This window comes from Astatotilapia calliptera, chromosome 18, assembly GCF_964374335.1.
Source record: "Astatotilapia calliptera chromosome 18, fAstCal68.1, whole genome shotgun sequence".
NCBI classification, from domain to species: Eukaryota; Metazoa; Chordata; class Actinopteri; order Cichliformes; family Cichlidae; genus Astatotilapia; species Astatotilapia calliptera.
Genome location: NC_137439.1, coordinates 11,351,388 through 11,369,911, shown reverse-complemented (window position 1 = coordinate 11,369,911; position 18,524 = coordinate 11,351,388). Strand labels below are relative to the sequence as shown.

Below are 18,524 nucleotides of genomic sequence, written 5' to 3'. Positions count from 1 at the left end.
CTATAAGAAATATGATAGACTCATTGTATCCGAGTCTTAATGACCCCCCCCCCCCCCCCCCACACACACACACACACTATTATTTTATTTTGCAGCATTACCCAATCTTCTTCAGCTCAAAACACTTGAAACCAGCTCTGTGTGATTTCGGTCGTCTTTTTCTAATATTTTTCAGTGGCAAAGTGTTCAGAGTATTTCCAATCTTTGTCAGGATGTTGGTTTGTTTGCTTTACACAGTATGTAAAGTTATATATTTAGAGAAGTTAATAGATTCCAACACCCAACAAAAACACCAAATAGAGCACCTACAGAAGGAATTAAAAATATTTCTATTGTGGTTCATTTTACAAACTAGAAATCAATTTTTTAGTAACAGTAACCTGGGGGGGACACAGTGGTGTAGTGGTTAGCACTATGACAAGAAGGTCCTAGGTTCAAACCCCTGCAACTGTGAATGTGTTAGCCCTGGGATGGAGATGAAACCTCTGTAGGGTGTACCCTGCACCCTATGGCAGCTGGAATAGGCTCCTGCCCCCCTGCGACCCTGAATTAGACAAGTGGAAGAATTTGGATGGATAGACCATTAAAATGACTGGAATTCTCTGATGCATGTTCCAGCAAAAACACAGGACTTTCAATGTTGCAGACAAATTAAAATATATAAAAAAGAAAAGATCAGGCGATCTGCATGAAGCATCAACAGTGCTGCTATTCCTGGATGCCCACCAGAGATTTCCAGGTCCTACAGCAGCATGTAGACGGGAAAAGAAAGAACAGGCCAGGAATTCTCAAAGGAGTAACCACCGGTAGCTGTAGCAACCTATGCTGACTTGCAGAGTATATATATATATATATATATATATATATATATATATATATATATATATATATATATTTATTTATTAGGGGTGCAACGATATTCGTATCGATATTGAACCGTTCGATACAGTGCTTTCGGTTCGGTACGCATATGTATCGAACAATACAACATTTGTAATTTATTTTATCAATTTTCCTTCTGACGATGCTGTCTGTGTTGAGCGCTCAGTGAATCTGTGTTCGACTACTCCGCCTAGGCTGCACTGTCCTGCGCAGATCCACTGAGCGCTCAACACAGACAGCATAGTCAGAAGGAAGAGCGCAGGGCAAGCTAGCAAGACAGAAGTTAAGCTCTCCTTGCAACATAGACCTAGTCATGGACTAAAGTAAAACAGTATGTTGGATGTGCCATGCAATGCTCAATTACACGTGTGTGAACTAGTGTGTTAGCGCAGTTAGCTCGTTAACGTGTTGGCCGTCTAGCTCCATGCACGGAGCGATCGGCGGTAGCTCGTTAACAGAGATTTGCCGTGTTGTGGCGTTAAGGTCATTTCAACGAGATTAACCTGAAAGCACTAGTGGGAACACAACGAATATGACTGCACATTTACGCCGACATCATCCTAGTGCAAAGACAAGTGGAAGCAGATAAAAAAAAGCAAGCATGCTACTAACTTTAGCCGAGTCATTTAGACAGCTGTTAGCACATGATTCTCCTTATGCTGCTGAGAATATATCCCTGCCCGTCGGGCTATTGTAGGAAAAATATATGTCAATGCTTTTGCATTCTTTCAGAAATGTAGCTGGGTAATTATGTCATTGGCATCGGTGAGCCACTGTCAATATGTGACATATTGAAGTCGCGTTTGAATTTGCGCTTGTTTTTTTGCTTTCACTTTGCAATCGTGCGAACTATGTATAGAGAGCGACAGCACTGATCTGTGAGTGATGATAATTTGTGCACCAATTCCTCTGACATCGTCTTATTAATCGTTAGCTTACTATGCAAACATGACAAGTGAAATCTCCCCCAGCTTAAACATGTGAGAGGTTGATCGCGCAGAGAATCGCTGAGCTTATATATATATATATATATATAAATATATATATATATATATATCCTGCAAAATCCTGCAAGGCAGCAGGAATACAATATGCCTACCTGAGTGTGTGTGTGAGTAAATGTTTGTGGATGAGTGTCTGCAGGAGGTCGCGCGTGAGCAGCGAAGGGTCACTCCCATATTGCTCTCCACTAAGCCGTCCCTGACCTCTGTCTGAGACCCAACATGCAATAAAGAGAAGCACAAAAGAGCTTTTATGGGGCATGTCACTACCGCTCTCGCTCACGCTTTACAAATCTCCCTGAACAACCCGACGGCCTGGCATGCTGCTCGTGGAAAACACGATGCCACTCTGCCAGCTGGCACGATCCAAAGACACAAGTTCGACACAACCTACGGGGGCATTAAGAAATTCGGCAGAAGTTTAGCAGAAACACTCCTGCTAATCTCTTTTACAGAACAGAGGAGTGTTGTCATTTCATGCTGCTTCAAAATAAATCAACAGAAAACTGCAATTAACTGCTAATAATTACCAAATTATGTCAATCACTGCGCGAGTGCTGAAACTATTTAGCAAAACAAAATAACTGTGCAAGAGAGGGTTTTCCTCAAGCAGATCAGATTTCGCAATGTAAGACATGCATTAGTCATTATGTGTGTGCATTTGTGTTGCACGTGTCATACATTAACATGCACGCTGGCTCTCGAATGGCTGAGGTGCAGTGCTGACACTGCAGATCCCACGGTAAGAGGAAACAAGAGAGAGGAGAGGCTTCACTTCAGTGAGTGCTCCCATTAGCATCAGAAGCTTCTCTCAAACGTATAATTACAATCAGCTTCACCTCAAGGTGCCATCATGAAACACAGACAGGCCACATTCATTTGAGTACTTTATTAAGCTTCAGAGACCAAGCATGAAAACTTATAGGGCGCAGAAGAGTACTGTGTTGCACAATGCTGATTTATAAGCAGTATAGTAGGGGAAAAGATATTTAATATAGCAAAGACAGGCAGCAATGATCCCCTGTTATCTTTGTCATGAGGATATAAGAGCAGGTAAAGAAAGATAAGAGTGAGAAAAGGAAGGTAGTCTCCTTATTGTCAACCTCGAGGAGTCTGCAGCATGTACACATAACTGATGAGACTGATAATGAAACCAGAAGCGGGACAAGTAGCTGCTTCTGTAGACACTGATGTTTAATTTCAGTGTAAATTCAGCTTCAAAATGGTCAAGTTACCAAAGAGATCACGTTGTCTACCAACTGTTTAGTATTTTACTCTAAGGATTAAAAAAACCTGCTGTGTCATGAGCTTTGGAAGTTTGAGGTAATAACATAAAGATGTCCAACGTCAGACATGACACATTCTTTAAAATGGGAAATGTTGAAGGATTACAAATTCAACAAACATCTCAGTAACAATTAGAAATGCGATGAAAAGTTTGAGACACTCTGGTTTATCTTGTGGCCAAGTGATGGGATCCAGATCTCCAGGTCAGGAACTAGCGGATCTACATGAGGCGGTTGACATTGAGATTATTGAATATTTACATTATTTTTTACTTTTTCCTCAAAGTGGGCGAATTTTCCTCATTTTCACCTCCACATGTTCTATTCCTTGACTTTACTAAAGTAGCTTTGCATGTTTCACAGTTCAAAATATCACCTGATTATCTAATTTTGAGCCTTAGCATCATCAGCTGTCTGACACTAGACACAGTAGCTCCTCTGTCTTTAAGACCACCAGCTTTAAGAGAGCTTTCTCCTAACTGGCTGCCCCTTGGTAGGGTCAAACAGCAGGTCAGCGGAGCCTCTATGATCTCATATTCAGAGCTCTGTGTCTAAGATGGCCTCTGATTTACACGTTCAAGAGTATGAAGAAAAAAGAAACAGCGCCTGAAACAGTCTGAAGCTCGATCTTCACACACTAATGGCACATAACTGAACTCACTGTCTGAAGCTTTGACCATTTGTAATAAGAGCATCCATCATCATAATACTAAGCAGATAATAAGGAAATGTAGAATTCAAGTCCTCAAAGCATCAAACAAAAATGCTTCCACTAACTCACGGTAAAGATGTCTCAGCTGGCTCACAGTCAAAGGACACACCGCCTGGTTGCCCTGTGAACAGTAGCTAGTAAAGCAAGAAAATCTTCTCACAGTAATTAATGACCCGTGGCTGGCTGTGCTATCCATCACTGGTTGCCACGGTAACGGATAGCTCTAGACAGCCAAATCGAAAAATCTGACCTGGAAATAGAAGAAGTGAGACAAGGAGCGGGAGCTTCTGAACACAGACGGATGTTATAATTACACTAACAGCACCTGCTCTCAATGTTCTGATCAGGTGTTTTTCAACCGATAATGTGCGCTTTTAAAAAGAAGCGCAGTTTTGTGTTATTGTTTTATCTCCGTGAGCACTTTTCCATCCACCTTATTAAGCACATCTTCAGTTTAGTCTCTAAACAGATCAGTGGCTGAGTGGAACATTAAAAGGAAACTCTACGCGATGAAGCTTTTTTTTAAGGTTGGTGGTAAAGTAAGAAGTTCTAATGTATGCTGAAGAGACTCCGTGTGGAGGCTGAAGTTCAAATATCCATCCATCCGTTCGCTTCCGCTTATCGTTATCTGGTAGCTGTGGATACAGGGTTGCTTTTGTAAAGAAATACTTTTGAAAAAACACAGTGGCTTCTGTTGCTGCCACATTGTAACTCGATTTAATGCAGTAACCTGAAGAGTCCATCAAAGCGACCAGTCACACGTCAAAAGTGAGTCGATTCGCGCGAGCAGAATTTATGTCCGAGCGTAGAGAGTTGTGAAACAGCAGCGGCATGTGAAAAGAAGACGCTCTGGCGTGTGGGATGGCGTATTTGTGCACGCTGCTGCCGAGTTCTGGGCGTGGATGTTGCATTTATGTGCGAGGAATTTAATTCCACCCATGAAATGAAACTATTTGCTCAGGTTATGTTTTTGCTCGCGCGTACATATTGACATAAATACCATCCCATAGAGTGAGCATGTGCATTAACTTTTATTTAGTTTTTTGTTGTTTATTATAACTATTATAAACTTCTCTACTTTTGAAATGAAGTAAACAAGTAATAAAAAAGGGTCCACAGGTGAAGCCGCACTGCCATCAGACTTAAACATCTGGGGTGGATAAGAGTCTATCCACAAAAAACTAGTCTGTGCATGAATGACTGACACATTAATAGGTACATTTAGTGAATGAAATGTTCTGGTTTATCTGTTAATTTTACTGTGATATAAAACATGAGTTTGAGAAACACACAAATTAAGTAGTAGGACATCAACAATGAATATCATCACTGGCACAAAAGAAAATCAACATAAAAGAAAAAAAATAATATTATACACACAAAACAAAAACCCCATAGACATCTCCTCCAGCAATGAGCTATCCAAATCTAAAATATTGTTTTAAACATTGCTATTCGAACAGTATTTCTCACAACCAGAGGGGCTCAGTGTAAAAACTTCAAGCGATATTGCTCCCATTCTGTCACTTTTGGCTCTATTTGTAAAGCTCTTGGTGCCATGATTTGTAGTTCTTTGTTATATCTCATGGAAAAATGTTCATAGTTAGTGTGGTATAAGAAGGTACGTTAGTTAGGTAAATATGAATATTTTCATACATTTTAAAACCAACATATTTGCAAAGGACATCTTAAATAAGCCAAGTTTTGTTTTACTTATTTATTTTGCCACGAGCGCTCTAAAGAATCTGAGTTTATTTTTTGGTAAATACATTTTTTTGACAGAGTGCATCACGCTGTCCCACAAAATTTGTATCTGTGAGTTGCCTTAAAATTTCATCAAACACTGCGACTCTAAAAGAGCGAGCTGACAGACTGGATCCAACTAATGATAAACTCTGAGCGACTGCGGGCCTGATTTAGCCCCCTCGCTGCTATGGAAGGATGACAAGTGCAGAACTGGCAACCTCCCCCTGTGGCTCGGTGAGAGAGCTGGTGGTGGAGTCGAACGGGGAGACTGCACCCGACCGCTAAAGGCGAGAGGAGGGAAGTGGTGATTGATATTTCTGCTATGAAAGGCACACAGTCTGGCAAAGTGAACCAGCTTCAGAGAACAAGTGAATTTTGTTCTGAACACATTTCCAGCCTGGAGAGGAGTGCCAAGTCCAAACAACTCGTTATTTTCTTTCTTGTAAAGTCTGCTGCAAAGGTAGGGCTTCTTATAGTTTGCCTGACTATGTCAACACTGCATTTTGAGTAAGGTACAAATGATCTGAACTAAAACTACATAGCTGTAGCTGCATTTGTTTGCTGTAAGACTCAGCTACCAAGCCTAATACCTGATTTTATAATTTAGAAATTATTTAATGTCCTTGTTTGTGCTGACACTATGATGGTACAACTGACATGTTACATGACAGGATTAGGCGGGTGGAGAAACATTAATGACTCACTATGAACTTCCTAATATGATCAACTTAACCTGCTCTGCTGCAGCTCTGAGTCTAATGCGTTATATATGCAGATGTGATGTGAACTATTATGCTGCCATGGCTGATGTCCAGTCCCCATAAAGTCATAAAAATGCATTTTGGCAAATGGTGCTAAAGAGCATCATGAGCTTAATTTCAAACCAATGCTACCCATATGGAAAAGATATATATAAATCTTATAAAGTTTGTATCTGTCTTGTGTGAAACTTGTATGAAAAGCATATAAGAGTGAAAACAGATATAAGATCCCTTGAAAAATTATATAATGAAACTTGTATGTTTTGGATACTTACTAAAACAATATATGAAAGTAATGAGAAAGTGGCCACTTTCATGAGTAATCACATATAAGTTTTTACTATTTCTTTTCCGTATGGGTAGCTATCCTTGACCTAACTTAACAGTAACTGTAGATACCACAGGCTGCCCTGCACTGAATTAGTATCTTTTAAAGTGTCTATTTACAAAAATGATTAGCATTCAATGAAATGTCAGCATGAATTAACCAGATAACAAAATAAACACTCTTGAAAATTCTCTATAACCTTACAGTAACATTTAAAATGCACCTAATCGCCTCCTAGCTCTAACTGCATAACTCATCACTCGTCTTTATTCGTCATTATTCTGAACTTTCAGCTAAACAAAACAAAACAAAAAACTAAACTAAACTAAACTGTGCAGTGTGGGCATCCATCTATTTTCTTCTGCCCTGTGACTCTAAGGCTGGGCACCCCATGATGGATCGCCAATCTGTTTCAATTCAATCTATTTATACAGCGCCAAATCACAACAACAGTCACCTCAAGGCGCTTTATATTGTAAGGTAGATCCTGCAATAATACATACAGGATCATATGACCCCTTATGAGCAAGCACATTGGTAAGGCAAGGCAAGTTTATTTGTATAGCACAATTCAACAACAAGGTGATTCAAAGTGCTTTACAGAGACATTAGAAACAAAAACCAATACAAAGCATGATTTAAAATTGATTAAAACAAGCAAACAAACTAATTAACAAACAAACAAAACAGTATATAAAATCAACACAGATAAAATCAGTAGTTAAAATGTTAGTTTTGAAATTTAAGCTTAAAAGTGTGGATTTGGTGCTTTATTCAAATGCAGCTGAGAACAGGTGAGTCTTCAACCTGGATTTAAATAAACTGAGTGTTTCAGCTGATCTGAGGCTTTCTGGGAGTTTGTTCCAGATATAAGGAGCATAAAAGCTGAATGCAGCTTCTCCGTGTCTGGTTCTGACTCTGAGAACTGATAAAAGACCGGATCCAGATGACCTGAGGGATCTGGAAGGTTCATACTGGGTCAGGAGGTCACTGATGTATTTTGGTCCTAAACCATTCAGAGCTTTATAGGCCAGCATCAGAACTTTAAAGTCTATCCTCTGACGGACAGGCAGCCAGTGTAAGGACCTCAGAGCTGGACTGATGTGGTCCACTTTTTTGGTCTTAGTGAGGACTCGAGCAGCAGAGTTCTGAATGAGCTGTAGTTGTCTGACTGATTTTTTAGGTAGACCTGTAAAGATGCTGTTACAGTAATCAAGCCTACTAAAGATGAATGCATGGACTAGTTTTTCCAGGTCCTGTTGAGACATCAGATCTTTTATCCTTGAAATATTCTTGAGGTGATAGTAAGCTGATTTTGTTATTGTCTTAATGTGTTTTTCTAAGTTTAGGTCTGCATCCATCACTACACCCAAATTTCTCGCCTGGTTTGTGGTTTTTAGGTGTATAGATTGAAGTTCTCTGGTGACCTGTAATCGTTTTTCTTTGGCGCCAAAGACTATTACCTCAGTTTTGTTTTTGTTTAGCTGGAGAAAATTGTGGCACAACCAGTCATTAGTTTCCTCAATGCATTTACCAAGAGCCTGTACAGGGCCTCGGTCTCCTGGTGACATTGTGATATATATTTGTGTGTCATCTGCATAGCTGTGATAGTTTATTTTGACAGTGAGAAGGAAAAACTCCCTTTTAACAGGAAGAAACCTCCGGCAGAACCAGGCTCAGGGAGGGGCAGGGCCATCTGCCACGACCACGTGTGAGAGAAGGACGGCAGGATAAAAGACATGCTGTGGCTTTTGGCTAATGCACAGAGACAGATATTTACACTCACATTCACACCAACAGCTACTTTAGAACCACCACTTAAACCATCCCCATACATCTCTTTGGACTGTGAGAGGAAACCATAGAGAAGCCCGTACAGACACGGGGAGAACATGCAAAGAAGGCCCCAGTCCAGATTCGAACCCACAACTTTCTTGCTGTGAGGTCTTACTGCCGAAGTCTACAAAAGCTTGAGGACAAAAGCAGCAATCCCACAAATATTAGATGACTGTTTGTTTGAGATCACCTGTGAATCAAAGAAAAATGAATGGACACCCTTGTACCCCTTTATAACAAAGCCCGCGGTGAAGTCATGAGACTGTACAGGGCAGCTCCCAGGTGGGAATGTGTGTAACTTAAAATGAGCTGCAGGACAGTGCTTTAAAAAGCCTGCAGACACAGCAAAACTCTTCCCTAGAGACAAGTGAAAAATACACAATACACCTGAAAGGCATTGGCGCTGCATACTACTGCTCTGTCTGGAGGTCATCCAGTGCACATCCAGCCTAAAAAGCCTGAACTCCCAAACATCCCAGAGTCTAAGTGAAGCTACTGTATGGATACATATATAAAATAATAATTTAAAGCGTCACTAGGAGTCAACCCACTAACAGCTATTAGTGACACTGTGGCTCAGACAGGCCAGGAGGAGGGAAGAGCTGCCATGTCAGCTGCCTCCAAACTCTTCAGCAGGTCCAGCGAGTATTCTGGGAAAGCAGACTGGCTGCGTGCCAGTGCTGTGCAGTGTGCAGTACAAAGAAAGCGAGCCATGTGGAGAAGGCAAGGGAGGCGAATGTCGCTCTGCACTCATCAAGATATACAGAGAAGACGGATAAGATCAGCGAGTTACACTCAACCGGAGGCGACCCCGCCCTCGGGCAAATTAATGCTGACAAATCAGAAATGGAAAGAGATACTACATTTCCCATGCTGTTCCTGCCAGAACAAATTTCTCCAGCACAGACATGCAGAACACAAAGATCCTCTCTTATTTTTTTGTGCAACCCATCTTGAACCAGTTGGTGCAGCTGAGATTAAGAATTCATCTTTGAAGGGAGGATAAGGGATAAAGCTGGTGATATTTTACCTTCATATGTATTTGGCAGATGCTTTTGTCCAAAGCAGCGCACAGATGAATCTCTGTTATTATCAACAAATATGATGAAAAGACCAAAAACTCAAACAAATGTAGCCCGTTGCAGTATTTCTCATAGCTGACCCACTTCAGCACCATTCATTACATTGATTCCAAACCTTTGCTTCAATTTGGCATGTAAATCTCCTTTACTTGAGTCAAAAGTGATTATACGCGTGACCTAGACGGAGGCCGCTCAAAATTACATTCCCACTCCCACGCAAGCCGAACAGAGAGGGGGATTCCTTTGATCGAATATATAAAAAGAAGAAAAAGTAGGAAGTCTTCACTTGTCTGAATATCATTAGTGGGTGTTTTATGTTGATAAATTAACAAACTGGGTCATTGTTGTCTTTCTTAATGGAAAACAGAGAAAAACAGAAAGTTGTACTGACATAAAAAAATACATCAAAACTCTTGAAAAGTAAAGAACTACTCTGGAGATCACTCACAACTTCCCAACTCTAGCATCTCAGAACTGAAGTCATCCACGACCTGCTCACTTGTGCAGTTTACTCATGTGTACATGCATACAGCATACATTTAGTGGGAACAGAATCTCTGAGTCATCTCTTTCCACTACATGGTCCACCAATGTAGTGAAATGGTGCCAGATGGTCTAGTCTGAGTATTTTAGAAACTGCTGATCTACTGTGATTTTCCACACAACCAGCTCTAAGGTTTGTAGAGAATGGTCCAAAAAAAAAAAGAGAAATATCCAACGAGCGGCAGCTCTCTGACTAAAAATGCCTTGTTGACATCAGAGGTCTGAAGAGAATGGTTGGATTGCTTCAATGTGACAGGAAGACAGTAACTCAAATAAACACTCATTACAGCCAAGGTATGCAGAAGAACATCTTCAGACTGGCTGCCACTCCTGTCAACCAGAAACAGGAAACTGAAGCTACAATTCATACAGGCTCATCAAAGACTGGAAACACATTGCCTGGTCTGATGAGTCACAATTTCTTCTCCAACATTCAGATGGTAGGGTCAGAACTGAACAACAAGAGAGCATAAAACCAACCACTCAGGCTGGGGATATAGTGGGGTGAGGGACATTTTCTTGGCACATTTTTTGCCCAATTCTGCACCAACTGTGTGAGGCTATTGTGTCAACATGAACCAAAATCTCTGAGGGAGATGAGGATTACGTTTACTTCATCGTGAGAGGTAGCTCTAACACACTTGGACACAACTTCAAGGTTGACTTATGTAGATACCTACTAATAACTACTAACTCATTGAATATAATGTACAGCTACAACTCGTGTACTGGTTTTGTTTATGGCCATCCTCCTTAGTGAGGTCACAGTTTGAGGAAACATCATAGAAACAAGGAACTGGTTTTTCCTCTTTGTTAAAAGTCCAAACATTCAGGCTTGCTTTGTTTTTCCACAATGCCACCAGTGTCTTGCTGATCATCACACCAGTTCATGCTGCATTCCTAATGGGTTGGTTACAATGGTGGAAGTAGGTCACAGTAATCTCCATAAACAGATATCTGCCTATGAATATGTAGAACCTGCAGGCAAAGGTTTTCTGGTGTCATTATGCAGTCAGCTTGAGTTCTGCTGACCAAACACATTTAAGCAACCTTTGATTGTGTGCAGGTAAACACTCTGTGTAAAGAGCAAGGAGAGACTGGGGGAGTATTTGCTGAAATGCAATCTTGAAAACATTGACTATTTAGCATAGAAAAAAAGTTGTGCCCAAAACTGAGTATTTGGAAACAACTATCACTGAATACAACAGGAAGTCATTGCTCAGACACGCATCAGCTCTATCAGGAGCCCTGAAAAATTGCTCCTTGTCTTCAGAGACTTTGCCAGCAGACTAGTCAATGGGTTTCCAAACTTAGGCTATAGCAGCAATGATATTGTGTGATGGACATTTAAACTTTGTTCCAGTTACAGCTGTCCTGTAAAATCAACCAACCAAGCCAAGCCAATTCATCAGCCAATATTAGAGTATTGGAGACATATTGGTATTGGGATATATGTCTAACTTTAAGTCTCAAAAACCAGTAAAAACAAAAAATCTTTTAAATTGGCATTTTAAAAGATCAGTCGATATATAATTTCCTGTTACTAAAAATCCCTTTCTTTGAGATTTGGTGCAATCAAAAGATCAGATACTTCCCTCAAATCTTACTCCAATGCAACAGTGCAAAAAGAAATAAGCCCATTTAGACTTTGGTGCATCTGATTGTTTCTGTAAACAGACTTCTCAAGATAGCTTCCAGGCCCAATTAAGCCCTTATCAGCGGCTTATTATCCTTTAGCCCATGATTATCATGTAGTTAGGAACGGCAGCCTCTTCTCACATCATCTGCAATTCATAATTAGCAGGAACCAAGTTATTTTTCAAGACTGACTCCTCGTTCTGTTACCATCAAGCATGTGTCTATGGTAACAAAGCAAGGATAAATAAAAACCTTACAACCCCATGATCATAAACTTGTGTCTGTTTATCTGGAGCTTTCCCTCAGGCATCAGCCATGTCTCCTCTGCTCACTAATAGGAACCATACACACAGCATACAACAGAGCACTATTATAATCTATGGAAGGAGCCTGAATGAGCGCACAGTTGGAGGGGGGTGTAGGTTAGGGGGGGATGAGGGTCAAAACGATGCGTACGAGTGTCCAGCTGGCTGATAATGAGGTCGGCCTCACCCCCGCGCCACTTTCCCACCACCCAGCACTTCACTGTGCCCTAGTGTGCATCAAAGGTTCACAAAAGGTTGGTAATAAGAAGGAGGGGCTTTCGCCTCTGCACACATGGGAGCTTCGTGGCCAGAAAATGTTAGGAGGGGAACCAATAAAGGAGCAAAGTGAGAGGTGAAATACTGAACTATTATGAAATCCCAGCAGACTACCAAGCTGCCACAGGACATTGTACAAGATAACGAAGTCTGAGCTCAGGTGGCGGCCAAGGAGTGCAGTAATCTACAGAGTTGTTACCCGGACTTGTTATTAGCCCAGATGATGGCTTAAGTCGGGGGGTAGTGTTTGTTTGTGTCATGTCACAGCTCCTGAAGTGGAGCTTTTAACTGATTCTTCTGGGATGACCGCCTTCCTCCCTCAGCTGGGCTGGAGCTTTGCCTTTTCTCAGTTTCCTTAGAGGGGGTCTAAGGCATTGATACGCTTATTTAATTAAAGGTTAACCAGTGTTTGATTTCTAAACACTGTAGTTTACACTCATAACCTGTAACATTTTGCAACTCCAGGGCTGTATTTTAAAACCAACCACGTGAGCCAGCTAATTCATCAGCCAATATTAGGTTATTGGAGATATATTGGTAATTGGGGTATATGTCTAACTTTAAGTCTCACAAAACTAATGTTATCCATGTTATCTAAGCATCAACACAGTACAAACTCCCTAAAATTGGTATTTTAAAGTTCACTTAAAATTAAAAGCCTAGCGGTCAGTATATCCGTTCCTATCACTATAAACATCTATGTCTGAATCACACTTAATTAAGCATAAAAAGAATGGCTCTATCTCAGATGGTTGTTCACAGGCAATGTGCATTATCATGTGAACTGCTGATAGCTTAAAGAGCAGTTTGAAGCTTCAAAAAAAAAAAAAAAAAAACAACTTCATCTAGTACTGAATATCACAGCATGACATGGAAACGACAGGCTTGCAGTAGCTCTCTAGAAACTACAATACCTCGACCTTCGTTATGTGTTGGTATAGTCAAACGGTGATGATGTTCTTCTCCAGGTCATCATTAGTGCAGCGAAATTCAAGGCCAGCAAAGGAGGGCGAGGAAGCTACACTAAAACCCCCTAGGTACTTAACAAAGAGGGGATTGAAAGCAAATAGAAGAGGTAATTAAAGGAGGGATAAGTCACCAAGATTTCACAGCTTTCTGATTTAGTCTCCCTCAGTCTTAACAAGCTATGCAGCAGGTCTCTGTCCATATCACCGAAGTCATTATTTGCTTATGACTGTTTGCGTGCAACATATAACCTCGGAGAGGAAGCAGTGACAGCCTCTGTTTTCTTTCCCAGTCTCATAGTTTCTTCTGTAACAAGCACTGTGGATTAAAGCACAAACAGATCTATAGGCTCCCACAGTTCTCAGACACATGCAGCCCCATCTACTTCAAGTGAGAGACCACACAGTCCCCCCCAGACTAATACATTGCCTGAAATAGATCACTTTAAATATGATAGAGAACTCACTTGGATACTGCAAGCTTGACCAGGCACAGCTCTTTATTTTCTCAGGAAGGTTATACACTCCTGGACTGTAAAAACATAAACAGCTTTGTGATTCTATTGGAGTCCATCTTGATGAAAAATGTGTACATCAAAATGTGCATCGAACTCTTTTTGGAAAGAAACAAGCTATTCTATTTATGAAAGTAGCCGTATATTTTCTGTGCATATGCAATATCCTGAGTTGCATTTTTAATATTCATAGTGCCATATTTTTTTTTAAAAACACTAAGCCTTTCATGTAGAATAATTAAGATTTTGCAGGGAGTGATGAGCACACAGAATAATCAGGAACCTTAAATGATCATGTTAGTTATAAAACTCCTAGCTTTACTGTTCTGGTCACTTTCAGTGCTCTCAGCTGTGGCAGGCAGCTGTTTTCTGTGAAAAACACTATGAAAGACTCACTGTATAAAGTACATATTGAAGCATTTATCAACTAGATATTTCAGCCAGGTATTTCCCCAAGGAGTTTACAGAGACCTGGACAAGTTAAAAGATGTGTTATTATTGAACTTATATTCATCCAGTGCCAGAAATAGGACTCCTAATGAGTGATAATGCTTCTCTGGCTTTACTGGAAATGTTAAAAGCCAACACATTCTTCGAAATGTTACATGTTATATAACAACAAGGAAAATAAGGAAAACATTTTTTTGGATATGATTGCATCTCTATGTGCCTTTGTACTCATTCTGGAAACAGATTCTAGTTAAAGGCCAGAACAGAGCTTAATGTCTTGCACAAGAGTCGTGCTAAATAATATACTCGTCTTTCCCCTGACAGTAGACGTGTTCTTCTGCAGCAGGAGGGCTGCACAATCCTCCCATAAGTCACTTTAGTCTCTTGTAGTTTACATTTATGTTGATGCAGCCTTGTCTCGCCCTGTTGCTGCTGTCGGTGAGGACATGGTGACAGCGCTCTGTGACTCAGGCGATCTCTGACCGCTGCCTCATCAAATGAACTTTTTTAGACTACAGCGAAGCTCACTGACACCACAAAGTCCCTGTAGCCTGATCTATAAACATGGCTACAAGCAGCTTTTGACAGTAGGACTGCAGGTGTGCACGGAACATGTAACTGGGCTTATTTTTGGAGTAAAAGAAATGGAAACTGGCCAGCACAGAGTTGCTGTAAGCATCCTGATAAGATGTAACACTGGGCCACCATAGATCATCTCCTTGTAATGCCTTATGGCAAGAGTTCCTGCTTCATCAGGATCACTCTATATGCCTTTTTCTGCTCTCAAGCTCAAACATCTGGAAACTTTTAGACCTAGTAAGAATATTAGCTCTTCTCCATATAACTTTAAGCTGCATTAGCTCATTGTTTTGGTCACTACGCACCAGAAGAAATTGACCCGTTTGCTCTTCCAGACAACAGAGCTGTTAGAAAACGGCAGATGGGTGTCGAGGGATAATTTTTTATTTATACATGAAATAGGTTTGTGATACACTACAGTTGTATTTATTGTTTTATTCAGGCTGTGGGTGGGAGAATTGTTTGCAGAATCAAAACAAAGTTAAAACGTTCTCACATGATCCTTACAGGATTACAAGAGTCAAACTTAGTACGAAAATGTCTGAATTTAGTTACCAGTGACCCACTTTGCATTACACGTAGTCAATATATATTATTTGTTATTGTGAAAATATGGATTACTGGAGCCTTAACAGGATTATCGCCTTATCTTTTTTTTTTTTTTGAGCAAAAATCTTTATAGTCTGGAAGCATCCAAAACAATTCAGCAGGATAATGTAAATCAGAACTGACATCGTCTCTCTTCATACCCTCAGGCGAGGCCAGAACAGTTTTTTCTGACTATATTTCACTCAAGGCGATGGCCCCCAACATACTAGTGGGAGCTCTATTTTCCTGATGGCTTGTCTGTTCCTTGTGTTTGGAGGAGAGGTGAGCAACACAATGAATCAGCCTGAGTTACAGCCTGCCAAGCTGCTGTCAAACACCCTAAATATAACTGCTAATACCATTTGTTACAGTGAAGAAGAGAAGCATCCATGATACCAACCTTGGATTTCTCCTGCTTTCAGATCTGGGTTAAGCTGAACAAAATACTGTGAGACAATGAGGTGATGTTTTCAGGACACCAGCTTTATTTGCATTTTCAGATGTTTTGTTATATTTAAACTGTATTAAACCACTGCACCTGTATCTCAGCCACGTTTCTGTTGCACCACTGCTCTGTCTTGGACTTGTTGTTTTCATTTCTTTTTTCCCCCTTGTATAGTTAATTTACTTAATCATCTCGCAGCACATTAAATATTCATTCTCCAAAAACACCCAACTGGGCCAGGGTTAACCTACCAGCTCAAAGCACAGATGCAAGATTAGCTTTGCCTTTATAGAGATTTTTCCCCATTTTCAACTATAAACATCAAATGATGGCACCCAAAAAAGGTGGAAACATCTGAATTTTCAACCAGCCATGGCTAGTTGCCAGGTAGCTTCCATAAATACAGATTTAATTTTATAGACATTACGAAAAACTCAGGATACATTTAGTTTAATTTCATCATCAAATATCAACTGTTTTAGATAAAGTATTTTACCAGCTTTGATGCCTGTAAGAGCACTTTAAATGCAAATCAGATGTGAACTACATGCCAAGGCTCACGATTTCTGAAGACTGCACTTAGGATGGCGACAAATATGTTTTTGAATTTCTTTCAAATGCCCCTTCATGTGTCTGAAGACATTTAAAGACACACTTTCATGCTGGAACGGCGAATGCTTCGGGGTGTTTTCTGATTATAAAACGACGGCTTGGATACGACTGCAAATTGAAACATTTGAGCAACACGACGGCGTGCATGAAAAATAAATAAATAAATAAATAGAAAAGGAGAAATTCCATCTTGCAAGGGTTTTAACTTCAAAGGCCAAATGCCTCAGAGTTGTAACACATGACTCCAGGGTTTCATGCACTTGTCGATTTTCCATTACTTGCTTTGGGTCTCCGATAGCTTGCCTATAGGGTAACAATATTGTCTCCTCTAAAATGATTTACTACTCCACAGTTTAGGCATTCATGATACACATTACTGTTGTAAAATAAAAAGCTATGTGTCAAGCACAGCCTTGATTTCAGACGTGCGTTTATGGTGTTATTCTAATGCCGTTCTCATTAAATCGGAGCTGAAGATGTGGTTTCCACCTGAAAACAGCAGAAATGTGCAAGTAATGGCGTCCTCCTCTCAATCACGTCTACGAAGAATTTCTGCACATTGAGCAAACTGCACAGTGGCTGCGCGATGATAAGCTTTATATGGATGTGTGTCACTGCAGCAAATTTTGAGTCCCTACGCTGCTCCTCTCCTCACGCCTGTTCTCCTTCCTATTGGTGGAGTCAGACACAAGATACTAACTAGGTCAATGAGATTCCTTTACACTCCTCCAACAGGGGAACCACAGCAGAGGAGAGGAGAGGGGGAAGATGTGAAAGAGAGAGGTGTGGAGAAGCAAGGAGAACAGAAGGATCAGGAGATGCTTCTTCAAAGCCAACGCTTTTTCCGCCAAGGAAGGGGGGGAACGATGCAGCAGCTCTGACATGAAACAAATGTCTGTGGTGACTCTCGCTCAGATACGGTTGAAGTGACTTATTAAGAATGCAGGCATTTCCCTCTGAAATCTTTGTAGTGGGGAAAACACAGCAACAAAACAACTGAAAGGTTGGAACTTCTCTCGTAGACACCTTCAGTCTTTATTTTTGGTTCTGCATAAGTGAACCCAGTTATTGTGGCTCTTTCATAGTTAAAAACCAGCAGAGTTGTGTTGCATTTAGTTAGTAGTTAAACTGATAATGCACATCAAATCAGTTCATCATTTGCAAATTTTTGATTCGTCTCCACTGCAAACTGCACATGAAACAAGGCAATAAAAGGAAAAAGACACCATCGCTTTGCAAAGATTAAACAAACCCCCCAAAAACACACAAAACAGAAGCTTGCTAATGAGCACAGGTGACGACTCTATGCATCCACAAGCACTTGAAGCAAATCAGCCTTTGGAATACAACCCTTATCGAACAGATTGCATCGTGTAAACAATTTCACTCGAATACATTCTGCCTGCACATGCTCTTCATTTTAATGTATATTTCAGGTGACATACCCTTTTCCACTTCCCAAAAATGGCAGCTTTCAATCTCAAATGATCCTCAGCAGATGTTTTTCTTTATTTATTTAATAATCAATTAGACTGAAAAAAAAAAACCCATTATGCACTACATACTGTACATTAATGCCACTGTTTTGCACATGTCTCAACCAACTCTGTATATTTTTTATATATTTTATTTTATTGTTTAATCTATTTAATTTGTAAAATATGTATACACACACACACATATATAGAAAAACATATTAGTATACACATCCAGTAATGCATATACTATTATATATTGTACATATATTTATTAGTCTCAGATTTAGCCATTCTTATATTTTGCTTGTTTTACGTTATTGTATTTTTGCACAACTCTGTTGCTTGTGAAGCTCGCACACAGGAATTTCACTCACATGTACTGTACCAGTGTACCTGCACATGTGATGTGACAATAAAAAGTGATTTGATTTGAAAAGAAAGTGGCCAGTGTGAAATTAATTTGGGCTGTCTGACAGACCAGAAAGGCTTTCTTGAA

At 40.3% G+C, this 18,524-nt stretch overlaps 1 protein-coding gene across 7 annotated transcripts in view; it reads right to left on the bottom strand.

Moving 5' to 3' along the window:
• Positions 1-18,524, bottom strand: part of mtcl1 (microtubule crosslinking factor 1) — an 85,535-nt gene that overhangs the window by 55,826 nt on the left and 11,185 nt on the right. The window lies entirely within an intron of this gene.